This window comes from Apis dorsata, unplaced genomic scaffold (genome assembly GCF_000469605.1).
Source record: "Apis dorsata unplaced genomic scaffold, Apis dorsata 1.3 scaffold_169, whole genome shotgun sequence".
In the NCBI taxonomy this organism is placed as follows: domain Eukaryota; kingdom Metazoa; phylum Arthropoda; class Insecta; order Hymenoptera; family Apidae; genus Apis; species Apis dorsata.
Genome location: NW_006263457.1, coordinates 876,295 through 885,069, shown reverse-complemented (window position 1 = coordinate 885,069; position 8,775 = coordinate 876,295). Strand labels below are relative to the sequence as shown.

General features: G+C 44.5%; 1 protein-coding gene and 1 long non-coding RNA gene across 2 annotated transcripts in view; both read left to right on the top strand.

Moving 5' to 3' along the window:
• LOC116185391 overlaps positions 1 to 6,674 on the top strand; it is a 13,263-nt gene extending 6,589 nt beyond the window's left edge. Inside the window, exon 3 of the long non-coding RNA XR_004150231.1 lies at positions 6,468 to 6,674. This is a non-coding gene — a long non-coding RNA (uncharacterized LOC116185391). The remainder of the gene's footprint in view (positions 1 to 6,467) is intronic.
• Positions 1 to 8,775, top strand: part of LOC102678577 (zinc finger protein ush) — a 181,966-nt gene that overhangs the window by 27,529 nt on the left and 145,662 nt on the right.

The following is an 8,775-nucleotide window of genomic DNA, read 5'->3' as shown; positions in this document are numbered from 1 at the left end:
AGAGGGGGCGCCGCCGCGCTGACGCTTCCCCGCGAGGGCGAGAGGGGACTGAACGACGCTATCTGATGCCGCGGTAGAGGTGTTAATTCACGCTCTGCTCTCTCCCCACCCGACCGCTCTCTTCCCCCACCACCTTCCCTCCATTCCCGCCGATCCTTCCCCCCTCCGCCCACCAGCACTCGCGTCTCTCCCCGCTCTCCTCCATCGCCTCCACCCGACCGTTTCGACTCGTGTATCCCCCACCCTGCCACGTTGTCGCCATCCCCACCACGTGTAACGCGCCATCCACCACTTCTCGGCTCGCGCGTTGTGTACGCACACGCACGTGAGCCGCCACGAAGGCGAGATTCGCGTTTCGATTCGGGACGTGTGTGCGTAGCGTGTACGGTGCGGTGCATACACGTGCACGCTTCACGCAGGGGAATCGCAGGGTACTTAAGATGGGCGTGAAGGGGAGTAATTGAGTTCTCGTTCTCGCGTTTCGGCTATCGAGCAGGGTTGCTTCAGGGAGGAGGCGAGGTGCGAAGGGATTCTTCTTTATTGGGTGACTACTGGGTGGTTTCGGGTTTTTTTTTTTTTTTTTTTTCTCCATTCCAGATGAAATGGTAATCTTTGGATGATTCTTCGTTCAATAACCTTCGGATATTAAATCGCAGCGTTTCTTTTTTCTGTTTGAACAATTATTATTGGAAATAAACGTCGCGGTAAAATTAAATTCTGTCGGCTCGAATTACACGTATCTCGCAATTATGCAAATTTTTACTTTAATTATAGATATGCAAATTTCAGTAATAATGCACATAATCAGAACAAAATAGCACTGATACGTTTGACGATAATTTAAAATAAAATACTGGTTCTAATTCATCTCTGCTCGAATCGTTCCTCAAGTGTTACAAAGAAGAAGAAGAAGAAGGAGAAGAAGAAAAAAAACGATTTTTCACGTTAAACGGTAAAAGAGGCGATTCATAAATAAAATAGACTATATTATACGTTTTATCTTATATTCCATCGGTTGGCCATCGGGTTTATTAACAATGTTTATTTGGCCGTATTTGTGCGTGTTCCAAAGGAAACGTAGAAGAAAAGAAAAATATCGAATGACGATGAGAGATATAATTAGCCGCGATTGCGATTACAACCGCGGCCTTATGTAAATCGCGTAAAATGATTAATCGCGTACCGAGTAAAGACGTAAACCTACGTTCGGTTAACGAAGGTTGCACGAATTTATTCAATTACAAACACTGCTGTACATACGCTGGAATTTCGCGGATGTGTTCTTATAAGGCGTGATAATTAAACCGCGTATGAAATACCCCGGCCTCGTATCTGGCGCAATAAATTATTTCGGCTCGTCGTATTTGGCGTAGGAGCGCGGCTCTAGAAATTTATTGCCGCGCGAGGCTGAGTTTCCAGGCATTCACTCGTGATTCCTACAATTATCGCGAGAACAGGCGTTACTCGTACACGGAGAGAAATCGAGCAATTGCAACGCGAATACTCAAGGAACCTATAATAAAAAGAATTCCGAAAATTTTACCTTGGACTATCACCACGATGTTTCATAAACGTTGCACTATTCCCTGTCATTCCATTGCTACGTTTTTATGTGTGCTCGTTAATTACAAAATTTATGAATATCCACGACCAATGAATGAAAATTTATTCCACGAATATTTCTTTGTGTAATTATGAATGGAAAAGAGAACATAAACGCACGATTCTTCTAAGAGAGAGAGAGAAAAAAAAGATTCGAGAAAAATACGTTCGAGCGATAGAATCAAAAGTTTTTTATCCGATGACACGATGATCGTAAAAGAAATCTTGGTTCAAAGTTAAGTCATTCCTCGAAGAATAATCGATAAATTTAATTCCTATGGGATGGAATTCCGTGGGATAAGATCAAATTGCCAATGTGGAAATGTAACGCTGTCCATCGTGATCGTAACCAATGTGACGAACGTGGAAGGGTGCACTCGTGTGTTTCCACCGTGGCTACGAGAAATTATCCGATGTGGTCGTTAACTTGGTATACTTGGACAGACACACGAGATCCTCGCCGATTGCCCACCCCCGTACCACGTGCAGGTATACCGGGTGACTTCGTTAGGAGAGGCCGATCATATCAACGCGTCCGGAGTGAAGCGCCGCTTCTAATCTCTAAAAAAGGGCAAGAAATCGCCTCTCTCGCCTTCCCTCGCCCTCTCCCAACACGGAATGATCTCATCCAATATTTGTCATAGCCTTTTTGACAACTTTATTTCCTCACTCTCGAGAGAAAGAACAATTATTCTCAATTTTTACGATTCTTTTCTTTCAACGACTCGACTATTTTTCGTCCGTCGAAGAATGCTTGTTTACGGGATAACAGAATAATAATATTTGAAAGTGATCAGAGGCACCACGTGTTGATCTACAGGAAACTGTTAATTGGCAAGGAGAGGCGGGGCATCATCCGCGCAGGTGGCGGAGAACGTAACCTGTTGATCGGTCAGATTACCAAGACCGATTTCTGGTACGACCACGACGTTAAGCTTACGTAGCTCACGGCTCGCTCAACAGGTTAATCGGAGGGAAATGTTATGCCAGTTAGAAAATTGTTTCTGAAGGAGGAAACCTTTTCACGGAGGAAAAGTTTCGTTACTGCTCCCTCCTTATCCCTAGTTTCGATCTCTCATTTCTTATTCTCCGATCTGTTCTCGGGACGAATACGAATTTCCCTATTTATCCATCGTCTCGATACGATCGTAGATCGTACGCGCGAGGAGCAGTGAGGTGAAACGCGAGATCGTAACGAGAATGGAGAATCGACTTGTAAAGAAGGCTGTTGCGACGCCGGGAAACGCGCGAGCCACGAGGACATCGCCACACCCGCGCCGCCGACCTCAATATTATAATATTATCACCTCGAGCCGGGCTGTAATAAGTCGTTTGCATCGTTGTCACGTGCCGAGGGATCTCGCTCTATCTGCTGTGTAACCCGTACCCGATCGACGGTTTGGATAAGGCGAAACGTGTCAGTCGGAAAAGCCGAAGGGCCGATGACCAGTTTCACAGGTTATCCAACCAGTTCGAGGCTTGCTTCTATTCTTCTGTTTCGAACAGACGTTTATCGAATTATTAGACGCGCAGCGTTAATGGTATCGAAATTTTGCAGATTTATCATCAATATTGCTAAACGGTGATTCAAATTTTGTATTTTGGAACCGTTCGCGCTAAGAAAGAGAAATATCTTACGAAATATGTACAAAAAGAGAGTGAATCGGATCTTATTTTTCCATTCATGAGCAATAATCGTGTTCTTTTTTCACTCCGGAGGAAAATTCATTTTGCCTGAATTCTGGAAAAAAAAGAAAAAAAATAAATAAAATCGCGACACCAAACTTCTGGAAGCCATTTATCCCAGTGGAACGTGAACACGCGTGCGTACTTGTACACACAAATACACACACACATGTATAATAATACATATAATAATAAGCCAGCGGATGCTCAGAGGCGCGTGCGAACGAGCGAACAGAGGCGAAAACATCGTCCAAAGGGAACGTCGTCTCTCTCACATATTATATGCGAATAAAGAGAGAAAGAGAGAGAGGGAGAGAGACGAAGGGAGAGGATAGCAGGTTCGTTGTCATGCAGGATGCGAAGGGGGATGAACGGTGTCCGCCTCCTCAGTCAACCATCCCCTACCCTTCTCCTTTCCCTTCCAGATGGCAAGCCGGCGCACTTCATTTCCGCGTCTTACAGCTAGCCGGCACGCCGAAGGAAATGAAAACAATGAGATACAGCGGTCATCCGTTACCTATGCTCGCCGAGCACCGTCTCTTAACTCGCATTTATATTACTTAAGCGGCTCTAAAAGCACCCACCCGTCTCTTCCACCCTTATCCGCCGCCCTCCGTGCGCTTCACCCCACCCGGCGGTGTCAACGCGTCTTCCCACGGAGCGCAACAACGAACCAACAAGGGAGGGAAACTTATATCCGCAATGGGATTGCGCTCCTTCACGAATGCCCCTTATTAATTTCGTTCAAGCTTGGCTTAGCTGGAATCGGAATTTTTAAACGGGTTCATTTTTTCCCTTATCCCACCTTACGATTTACTTCTCTTTCTTTCCCTTTCTTTTTTTCCCCTTTCTTTTTTCTCTTTATCGTGTTTCTTTAATAACAACGGTGACGATAAGTTAAAAGAGGAGCGTCGGTTGTTCGGGGGTGATTGATGTACCGTTTTTTTTCAACGCCAGTCGTTAAACGCGATCATCGCGTACCATCGTTGTCCCATAAACGTCATTATGCCCCGTTGATTAATTCGCCGATAGTTGTTCTCGTTGATGGGAACGAGGCGCGAACGTAGGAAGATAGGGGATCCGATCGTGGACGGGAAGTGGGTCGCGAAATTAATTCCTCGAGATTAAAGGCGGGATCGATATCGAGCGAATTCGATTTTTTCTTTAAAGAAAGGTGTATTCCACGCACCTGTCCTCCAATTTCTTTCTTACTTTCCTTCTTAAATTTAGTTGGTTAGTTTCTCGAGATAATTTTACAAGCGTATAACTGTTTCTTCTCGAAACTCGTTCATTTTTCATCGTTCGTAACGATCTCAGAAAAGGGGAATCGAAATCCATTCGATCCAACATGTCGTCGTTCCCCAAACGTCTTCAAAGTTCATCCATCTCCCGATCCATCCCCGTTTGTACAAATGCGGCCTTCCTCGAAACTCGTCTTCGATGCTCCGCATTAAATTCTGATCTCTTCTCCTCCCTCCCTCTCTCTCTCTCTCTCTGGCGCACGTCCCGCCTACGGAAATTATGAAATCAGAGACACAGGGCACGTAGTTTCGGAGCCGCTTTCATGCTCCTCCTCGCCTCCTCCCTCGGTGTCCTCGGAGGAAGGAGATTGGCAAAAGTCGACTCGCGGATGATGTATCGTGTCGATGATAATGGGGCTCGAGATCCCTCTCCCCCTCCCTTTGCGACAGATAAATGATCGAGCCGAAAACCTTTCCAACGAGTTGTGGCGATCTCGCTCGCGGCCAAACGAAACGAAACGAAACGAAACGAAACGATTAATGAGGATTCGTCGAGCTGCGAAGGACGGAGCTCGGCAATGGAACGAAAAAACGCCTCGACATCCGTTTCTCTCCGTTTCGCTATAGAGAATTGGAATATATGGGAGGTGACACGGCTGATAATGCACACGTCATCGATGACTCACCGTCATTGATCTACTATAGTTCTCGATTGTGTTTTTTGCTTTGAACGGCTAATTTTTTTACGTCTGATGACGATTCGATGATCGTCTCTCGATTCGAATTTACGAATCTATTCAAAGTGATAAGAGGAAGTCTGCGCAACTCACGTGTTTGTACTCCATTTTGTTTAATCTTTCGATCGAACTGGCGCTGTATTTAAGTAAGTAATCGTAATATTATAACACAGTGACGTGGTTGAAATTAGAGAAGTAACGAAATACTGTTATCCGCATTGAGTTGATCGAAATATTCGTGACGCTATTCGTACATATGTATCGGTCATCGTCGCGATTCCGTTCCAACGGCACATTTTTACTCTAGTAATTGCCAGTATCTAATTGCGAATGTTAACTGGTTCGATGCCAAAACGGTGGGATAAGGTAAGGTGTTATCAGGAGAGGGTGCTTTCCTCGTATTCGTGGCGATGCGATGGAGACCGGTGGGATGATCAGATAAAAGGACTCGAAAGTAGTGTTCCAGTTTGGAAAAAACTTAGGCTATCCGAGCGTGATTACAAGCGGTAACCAAGTCAGGGACACGTTTTACGTCTCTGTTTCGAATTCTCTATCGAATTTTTCCTCCGTCCATTATCGACTTTCAACTCGATAATTTAACAACCCGTTAATCCCTGAAAGAATCTCCACCCAATTGCACGGTTAATCCAATTAATCCGTGTTATTTTGAACATTTTTGTGTCCCCTTCTCTTCTTCTTCTTTCTTTCTTTCTTTTTTTTTTTCCTCTTTATTTAAAACGAAACGACGAAATATTATATTTATCGCGATAAGAGAAGAATGTGACAAGCATGACACGATACAGTCAGTCGCAATAATCTTTATAGGTATACCTTACACGAGGGCAACTAATAATTTGTGTTATCGAAACCAATAATAATATTTTTATACGAAACATTGCGAGTGTGTTGATCATAATGTAATATCACTCTCTTAAGAGGCGAGATCAAAACTCTTCGAGGTTTTTTTTTTTTTTCAAATATTCTATAACATTTGGAAATTGGAATTTTTAAAAATTTTTTAACTTTCTCGCGTTACGAAGACTTTTTGTACATTCGATATTTATTTCTTATCGTGACACGTAATCGCAATGGTAATAAGATATATATTAAAACGAATTTGAAAGGAGGGAAATATATCGAGGAAAATTTCCACGGTTGAATTTGTAATGGCCGAGGCTGGACACGGCCCGAGGGGGGACAGGGTATGCGGGATAGAGTTTGATAGGGGTGGATCCGGAGGTGCACGCGGCGCACCTTATCACGCCACTCCGCCGTTTTAGTTTTTGCCCAGCCCCTGCATATTCCAACTTTCTTCCTCGTCCGTCCCCGTATCGTTGAACACGGTGTTCACGTGCGCGCGGACACTTTACACGGAAGCGTAAACCCTTCCATCGCGCCCAACGTAGCGAGATAAAATTTGTTTTCGCGACAGTTTCGTCCAATTACGTATTAAAAAGATGCGAATATTTTTCTTACAATTTTCCCCCGTTTTTAGATAGATTTCTAATTTGAATCCGGATATTTGTAAATTTAGAGGATGGTTCGATTCGTTTTGCTCTGAGAGCAAAGTTTAAATTGTCTTTTTTTCTTCGATTTTTGTTCAATATCGTTACGTTCTATTTCTATTTGCAAAAGGTGAGGGATTATCTTATTGTTTATTTACATTATTTACATTACATATTTATTACATTAACCTTTAGATTTATAAAATTTTTCTTCTAAACGTAATATCATACCTCGTTACACTCGACCCTACCCATAAAATTTCTAATCATCGCGAAAATTTCTTTAATTCCTTCGTTTCAAATTGAGCGAGTGAAAGACTTGGAAAATTTTTCTTCGAAATCTCGACGATATGTAACCGTTCCTATCCATAAAATTTCTAACCACCGCGAAAATTTCTTTGATCTCTTTCGAATTGATCGAGCAATATTATATATCCTTTGGACAGACATTTTTTCCAAACTACTTTTTCTCCAAAAATCTATATATACGTAATTAATCGTCAAAAGTTTCTAATCGCGGCGAAAATTCTTTGATCCCCGCGCGCGAGAAGCTTGAAATTTTAATTCACCGGTGGCTCACGATTAACATAATTCCCTTCCCTTCCAGTTAATGTCGGCCACGGTTTTCCTTGTCCGGCTGAATGCATCGTTGCCGCGATAAGGAGCGCTCGCTTCGCGCTCGTATAACAAAACGTGGCAAAAAGTGGCAAACACACGGTGGAGGAAACAAACAGGGCCGAGGCGTGGTGGGTGGAGGATGGAAGGAGAGACGACGACGACGACGAGGAGGAGGAGGACGAGTCGCGTTTGATTCGCGTAAATAAATATCGGTGAAGGCAGGCCGGCTGCTCGAGAGGGAGAGGAGACAGGGCGGAGATAGAGGGATCCAGCTATAGATAGGGGAGGAAGAGGGAGGAAGGAGCGCGGCGGTTTCCGATGCGTTTTTCAATTGACTTCACGGAAGCTTGCCCGCTTTTATCCTCTTTCGCTCGCAGAGAAACGCGAAAGCTGGAAAGCTCGTCGGCTTGGCTCTCCATTGTTCGGGTGAAAACCGCTCCGGCCATTTCCTCCGCCGATCATCCGACCGACTCATCCCTTAAGCGCGTGGACGTCGCCGTTTCATCCCCTCCTCTGCTTATGGAACGCGATGGTCACCGTGGAGACGCCTTCAGGTGTGGTGCGTTGCGCGATTCGGCGAGACAATTAATAGAGCTGAAAGGGGGTACGAGGAGGGGCTGTTGCTCCATCGATTGCCTGGATCTATTGGCTCAGGTGAAAATGAAAACGTGGATCGGTGAACGAGCACGAGGACGAAAAGATGAGAGGATAATTGGGGAGGGAGTAGTCTTACTCCTGTTGTTATTTGTTCCCAATCACTTCAGAAACGTTCCAAGAAGAAGTACACACCTCATGATCGAAATTTAAAGATTGGAGAGAAAGAGGAAATTGCACCTTGGTTAAATCTCGATCGATTTTAACACGATTTCGAATAAATTCTTTCCTTTACAGCGAAATAAATATATACCGAGAGGGTTTCCCGATAAAGGGTTAAGCAAAGATTGGAGCCTTGCAGCCAGCAAGGCTTGATAAATCGCGCGACTTATCGTACCGTTCATTTACACTCGTTTGTTTCGAGCCAGAAATCATTCGGTTCGATACGAAATCGGTCGGGCGATATCAGGGGAGGTGAGAGGAAAAAGAAGGAAAAAAAAAAAAAAAAGAAGAAGAAAAAAAAAGAAAAAAGGGCGGGGCAAAAAAGCGCACTTTCCTCCACTATCTGGAGAACTATTTCTCCGGTGTCTGGAAAAGCATTGCCGCTACGATAACGACCAGCGAGAGGGTGGTCGGAGAAAGGGCGAATTTATCGGATTGACGATGGCCGAGGCGCGCGCGCGCACGCACACATTTGTACGGGAGCGTGTACGTACAGGGAGCCGGCGTCTGGTCACACGTCCCCGATATGAAGAAGAATTGTTCGGGAGGTAGACATTGAAGGCTTTTTTT